This window comes from Dreissena polymorpha, chromosome 14 (genome assembly GCF_020536995.1).
Source record: "Dreissena polymorpha isolate Duluth1 chromosome 14, UMN_Dpol_1.0, whole genome shotgun sequence".
Lineage (NCBI taxonomy): Eukaryota > Metazoa > Mollusca > Bivalvia > Myida > Dreissenidae > Dreissena > Dreissena polymorpha.
Window position 1 is genome coordinate 48,010,576 of NC_068368.1, and position 6,865 is coordinate 48,017,440.

The following is a 6,865-nucleotide window of genomic DNA, read 5'->3' on the forward strand; positions in this document are numbered from 1 at the left end:
AAATATTTTCTTTGCCCCTTGACATAAGGTTTCATATTTTGCATACTTCTTAACCAACATGACGCCAATCTATAAACAAGAGCAGACAACTGTAAAAAGCATTTTGTAAGAAGTATGGCCCCTTTTTTCACTTAGAATATGCATATTATTGGTTATTCTATGTTAAAGTTTGCGTACCACCTTAAATATTTTCTTTGTCCCTTGACATATTGCTTTCATATTTTGCATTCTTCTTTACCAACATGACCCCAATCTATAAACAAGAGCAGACTACTGTAAACAACATTTTGTAAGAATTATGGCCCCTTTTTCCACTTAGAATATGCATATTATTAATAATTCTTTGTTAAAGTTTGCGTACCACCACAAATATTTTAATTGTTCCTTGACATGCTGCTTTCATATTTTGCATCCTTCTTGACCAACATGACCCCAATCTATAAACAAGAGCTGACAGCTCTTGTTGTTTTTCTCATCGACATTTCCATTTTAACATTTAGTAGCCAAAAGGGTCCAAGTCCCCTTGATCTCGCAAGAACGTACTGCCAGAATTACGTTGATCCACCAGGTTTTGAAGTAAAAACCGACAATGATGTCATAGGTACAAATATTTTTGTATATGGTAATGTTTAAAGTCGTTTAGAAATTATAAAAGAACATCGTAGCCCCTTTCCATTAAAAAGAAGAAAACAAACATGGACTATTAGGTTACTTAATACTGGGCAGAAGTATGGAAGTAGCATAAAGATTTATTGATTATTTATGAATAAAACACTATTGGCGCCTATATCTAGCCTTCAATTATATGACCAAAATGATTATTAATATAAAATGTCTACAAATATAAATATTTAAGGCGAAGAAGTCTCTGCCACTAAGCCTTTAAAAAAGGAGACTTTCTTCTCGAATACAAAGGGGATCTGATAACACGAGTAAAACATGCACGGCAATTAGAAAAGGAGTATGAAAAGGAGAGTCAAGGCAGCTTCATTTACTTTTTTAAATACAGAGACAAATCTTGCTGGTAACTACACATTATCTTTACTTTGCACATCAAACGTTTACATCACGCCATTAGAAGAAGAATTATCTTTAGTTTTTTCACCATAATAATTAAATATGGCATGCGCGTTATTTTAGTTTAAAGCACCAGAAATGTCTTATTCAGCATTGACGCTACCAACGATATATTTCATGAGGGTCGAATGATAAATGATGCCGAAAATGGAGACGCAAAACAAAATTGTGTAATGAAAATAGTTGAAGTCAACCAAGCTCCCCATCTATGCACTTTCGCCGACAGAGACATTGCAATTGGCGAGGAACTCCGATATGATTATGGAGTACCAACACTTCCATGGAGAAAGGTACATTCTATTGTAAAGATGGCATTTGTGATGGATTTATCACTGATATTTATCACATTTTAAATTAGCTTTAAATGTCTTTTGAATTATTAATTTTATAAATATAGCCAATCAGTTTTATGATAACATTCATGTTCATTCATGAGTTATTCATTTTAAATACAGATATTCAAATATCTTTTTGCCGTGAATTAAAATGTTTAATCATTAAACGTCGTCAAGCTCTACTTTAATGCGGTCTGCCTGATAATGTGTATTTGTTATTTGAATTGTCAGAAATGCACGGAGCAAAAAATGGGTATGTTTCACAGTGATTTGTTATTAATACACATGCATTAATACAAATGCGTTGTACTTAATGGTTTCATAACTAACGAACTTTCTAACACTGACTTGATTATGTGGAATACCAATTTTTATTGTTGTTTTGAATAGGCAACACAATGACTACTAGATCTACGGACAGCCAGGAACCAGGACAAACAACATCCATACACACGGAAGAAGTCAATGAGACGGTTTGTAATATTTCGCAAGGTCGAAGCTACAAAGGCGTATTTTCTGGTTGGTTTTGTCTTCAGTGAAATGGGCGTAATTTTGTCTTACTAAGGTGTATTTTCTGGTTAAATACCTTTTAGCCGTGAATGAAAATGGTTTATCATTAAACGTCGTCAAGCTCTACTTGAAATGCGTTCTGTCTGATAATGTGTATTTGTTTTTTGCTTTTTCAGAAATGCACGGAACAATAAAGGGTATGTTTCACAGTGAATTTGTTATTACTACACATGCCTAAATACATATTATGAACATCATGAAATTATTGCAATTGTTGTACAAGAAATTAATGCCAATGTGTTGTACTAAATGGTTTCATGAATAACGAACTTTTTAACTCTGACTAAATTATGTGTTATACCATTTTTTATTGTTGTTTTGAATAGGCAACACAATGACTACTAGATCTACGGACAGCCAGGAACCAGGACAAACAACATCCGTACACACGGAAGAAGTCGATGAGACGGTTTGTAATATTTCACTATGTCGAAGCTACTAAGGCGTATTTTCTGGTTTGGTTTAGTCTTAAGTGAAATGGGCATAATTTTGCCTTAAATTATATTGTGCAAATATTTATTCCGGGTGATGCTAATTGGTATTTGGGCTTAACATAACACGTACGGCGATGATCATTATATTAACATGTTATAGCACACGTTATGCGAATTTAAAAAGAATCAAATATTGTTTACCAGTTGTAGTGACTATGAACTACTTGTCTTTCAAAATCTTCATATACACAAAGAATTTAGAATTTACACCTGTTAATGAAACTGGTGAGCATGTGTATTAACCACTGTAGTCTATAAACATCGAATTCACAATAATCACATAAACGTTAATTATCGCTTATCCAAGAAGTGTAATATCATTAATTTTAATGTTCAGTATAAGACTTATACGCTGCCAATTACTGTGTATGAAACTCTGAGACATTAAGAAATTTAACTTGCGTGTTACATATGGACATTGGTTGATATTTTATCTTAACGACAAAAAAAACAATAGCGTCTACTCGATATTTTGCTATACGATACATTCTGACATGGGTAAGAAAAGATAGTTCATGTTATACCCACCACCGCACAATACATATAGGATTTACCGTGAACCACAGTCCGTTAACCAGTTCTTTTTTCTTCCAACACATTTGTCCAGAGAAGTACAATATCTTTCATTTAACCGTGCATACATTTTGTCTTATTAGTATCTGTAAAAAATATTCATTGTATACTTTTTCGAACTTTGATAACATGTTTTGAACAACCTGGTATATGTTATGACATGCTACGTCGGTGTATTCAGCCAATCTTTAAAAAAGTAATTGTTTGATTCATTAGGCAAAATAATGTTTCCGAATTTGTCGTGTGACATCGATGTCATTATCAGGTACCGTAAGTACCAGGACGCTTTTGTCGTAATTTTGCTATGAAAAATTGTACTGAAGTATATATATATTCAATATGAATATCTGACACATGGCAGTTAGCGACGTCATATGGTGATTTATTATCCATGTACAGAAAAGGGTACTTCAAATACCAGGAGAACAAAACAAGCAGCCAAAAAGCAATGGAGTGAAAACGAAAAAGGAGCTGTTCACAGACACTTTGATCGTTTTTTGATAATGGGTAAATTACAAGGGAAAAAAGAAATACTTGCATGTATTTAAAGTGAGAATTACCTTCACAACAGAAGTTGGAAAAATGTCAAAGACTTTTGCAGAAATTTAATTAAAACAAAAAAGCGACGGGGACTTTTAACTTAAAAAAATATAACACATATAATGCACGTTTAGGAGAATACGTTAAAGGATGAAGTTGCCACATTTTTTTTGTGTTTTCTTGTTCTATATACTCTTTTCGAAAACGATATATGTGTGCTTATTGTATTTGAATGTTTTATTAATACGGTTCAGTCAAAAACGATATTTGTTCATAATCATATCGCCAAACAAATTAGGAATGGTATATAGTTCGGCCAAACAGTGTTTCTTTGTACTTTCTATTACGAGTTTCTACGAGTTACTCACTATACAAGTTTTTTTTACCCTAAACTTGGTGAATATGAATGAATATAGCAAACATGATAACAAATCAATCTAGAAGGCTAAACGTTCAGAGAAGGCACAAAAAAATTCAGTCGGATAAATGGAAACAAACATTTTGTTCAAGCATAACAAACAAACACTTTTAGATGTAATAAGATAAATGTAAATAACATAAAAAAACTACTGCTAAACTACTGCTACAATATGAAGAATACAAATGAATGTTTTGTCAATTTTACAAAATTTGTTTTGAATGACATGTGTCTGACTGGCAGTTGAGTACTTAAGAGTTATTTTAAAGTAAACATTAACCAAAATGTAAATTATTGCGTAAATATTGCACTAGAATTGATTAAATAGTTGTTAAATATTACAATACTTTCCTACACAGATTTTTGTGCATTTGTTTTGCGTGTAGATATTCTCATTAGCTATCAATTCACATATTTGCTTTGTGTATATAATTGGTATGTTTATATGTTTTTCATATCAAAATTGCTTGATCTACAAAAATTCGCGAGGAGTTATGCATTGTTTCCCATGTTTTTAATTGAAGTTTATAATTCAACGACGATGAAAATTACTAAGATGCCAGATTTAGTTATGTTTTTGTCTCATTTATGGTTAAAGATCAATTAACATACCCATTTCCCAGACTAAGATATTGTTAAAACAATTTATCGCGTTTGCGACTGACCTCTTTTATGCATTCTTACACAAGCTATTTACTTGTTTTTTCGAATACTCTTCATATACACACACTTGAACAAGCTGTACATATTTGAAACATATATTTATATGTGATATGTAAATGCATGCACAAAGCTAATAATTAATCATGTTATAGACTTTGCGATATGATGCTATAATGTCGGTTGTTTTAAGTGATTAATCATTATGTTAACCTTGTTATCTGCCATCTGGAATGTAATTAAGTGTTTTGACATGTATGCGAAATTGATCTTGTTCGGTTTGGTGCTGAATATTCATAATTGAGTCACACTGTTATAATTTTTCTGTTGGTAATATTATTTTTAAGTTGGCACCAACAAGACACTAACAATTGATCCACATGTGCACTCCCAGTAAGTATATATACTATAATGTAAGTGATTTAAAATAATATTTAACTACGTGTATGATAAGTGTTTGCTTTGGTTCATATTTAATTATTAGTGTTTTTATATAATGATAATGCTGTCAAAGTCAGCGGTAATTATACGTGTATAACAACATTAATGATAAATTTTATATTGTTTTTAACAAATAATATATGGATAACACATCGGCATAACTTTTCAGTGCTTAAAATACACTCTTTCTATTATATTTTATGCAAAAATTAGGTTCATAAGTTGGTTTACATAAAGGTAGTTTGAACAAAATACGTGAATTCAAATCTTAAAAAAGGTGTTTGGTTTGCAAGGGAAAACAAAGCGATTGCCAGTGACTATTTTCCTTAAAATATTATCTGTTATTTCGACAGGTAGAATTAAATGTAAGTTCATTATTAACGTTAACCCGTTTTTGGCATTCTCTACTCAAACAAGTGCATGCATACTGTATTTTTTTTAATACAGCACATGTGTAATGGTATCACAGTTGTAGAATTGGAATACATATATTATAACAATAAATACTGATCATTATTCAGATTGACCTACCGCCGTAGACTAAGTCACTGGCGCATCAAAATGCATTGTTATCAAGTCGTTTTGCTAGTTTACTAAACTATTTAGTTTCTCAGGCCTCGCCACATTCGTTGTGAAACGTTCATGATTGTTTAAAGTTACAGATTTTATTATTTTTGAAAATGCAATGAATGTATTTAAGACAATTTAAGTGAAGTGGAAGTTGCCATGCGTGTGAATGAATTGTCTGATGTTAACCTGTTTCAGGGGATTAAATGCATGAGTTATTTTATAATGTCAGAGTAAGGACAAAGTACATTTACACTACTCAATCTACATGCATATGGGCAGTTCTACTTTTAGGATAAAAAACTTCATAGTACGTGAAAATCGTGAATGCTTTTTTCTGATGAAAAAAGGAATTAAACAAATAAGCCGCCTCACCCTCTCCTTCATTCCGTTTGACAAATAGCGTGGCCTGAAAAAAAAATAACATTATTTTTTAGTTTTAAGAACGAATTGTATTCATTTGTTGATTGATTGCACCATGATTGTTATGGTATAATGCAGCATTTGCATGCTTGTAGTCGGCTTAAAGCTGATGAAGTCATAAATGTATTGTTTGATTTGCGTTATGTCTCTTATGCTTATTTTGATGTGAATAATATTTGAGTCAATCAAAAAAGGCATTTTTGCATAACTTATATAAGGTCATATGATAAACATATTTAATTCAAATATTGTTTCATACATATTCTTTTCAATTTTTGTACTAACTTAAATATTATCCATGAACGTGCACGCCATTTTCCTATTAACAACGGTACCATGATTACGAACAATTACCCCTGTTGGTAAACGCAAATTTCCCGTTGGACATTATTGAAGTTCCACGGTGATAGCGCGCTTAAGTTGCCCTCTTGGTTAACACAATTCCCCTGTTGGCACACATTAAAGTTCCACGGTTGGTACGCACATAGTACCCCCTGTTGGTATACACCGTTCCCCAGTTGGAACACATTGAAGTGCCACAGTTGGAACGCACTAAGTTCCCCTGTTGGTATACACCATTCCCCTGTTGGTACACATTGAAGTTCCACAGTTGGTACGCACTTAGTACCCCTGTTGGTATACACCGTTCCCCAGTTGGCACACATCGCAGTTCCTCATTTGGTACGCACATAATTCCCCGGTGTGCATGTAAAATTTTCTTTGATTTATTACCCTATTTATCATATTTTTTTATATCAAAATCGTAT

General features: G+C 32.3%; 1 long non-coding RNA gene across 1 annotated transcript; it reads left to right on the plus strand.

The window, feature by feature from the left end:
* Positions 1–890: 890 nt before the first annotated feature.
* Positions 891–4,281, plus strand: LOC127858890 (uncharacterized). The gene is made up of 6 exons (XR_008039177.1): positions 891–1,024; positions 1,169–1,367; positions 1,803–1,885; positions 2,099–2,119; positions 2,309–2,391; positions 3,449–4,281. It is a non-coding gene; the product is annotated as an uncharacterized LOC127858890 (long non-coding RNA).
* The last annotated feature ends 2,584 nt before the right edge of the window (positions 4,282–6,865 follow it).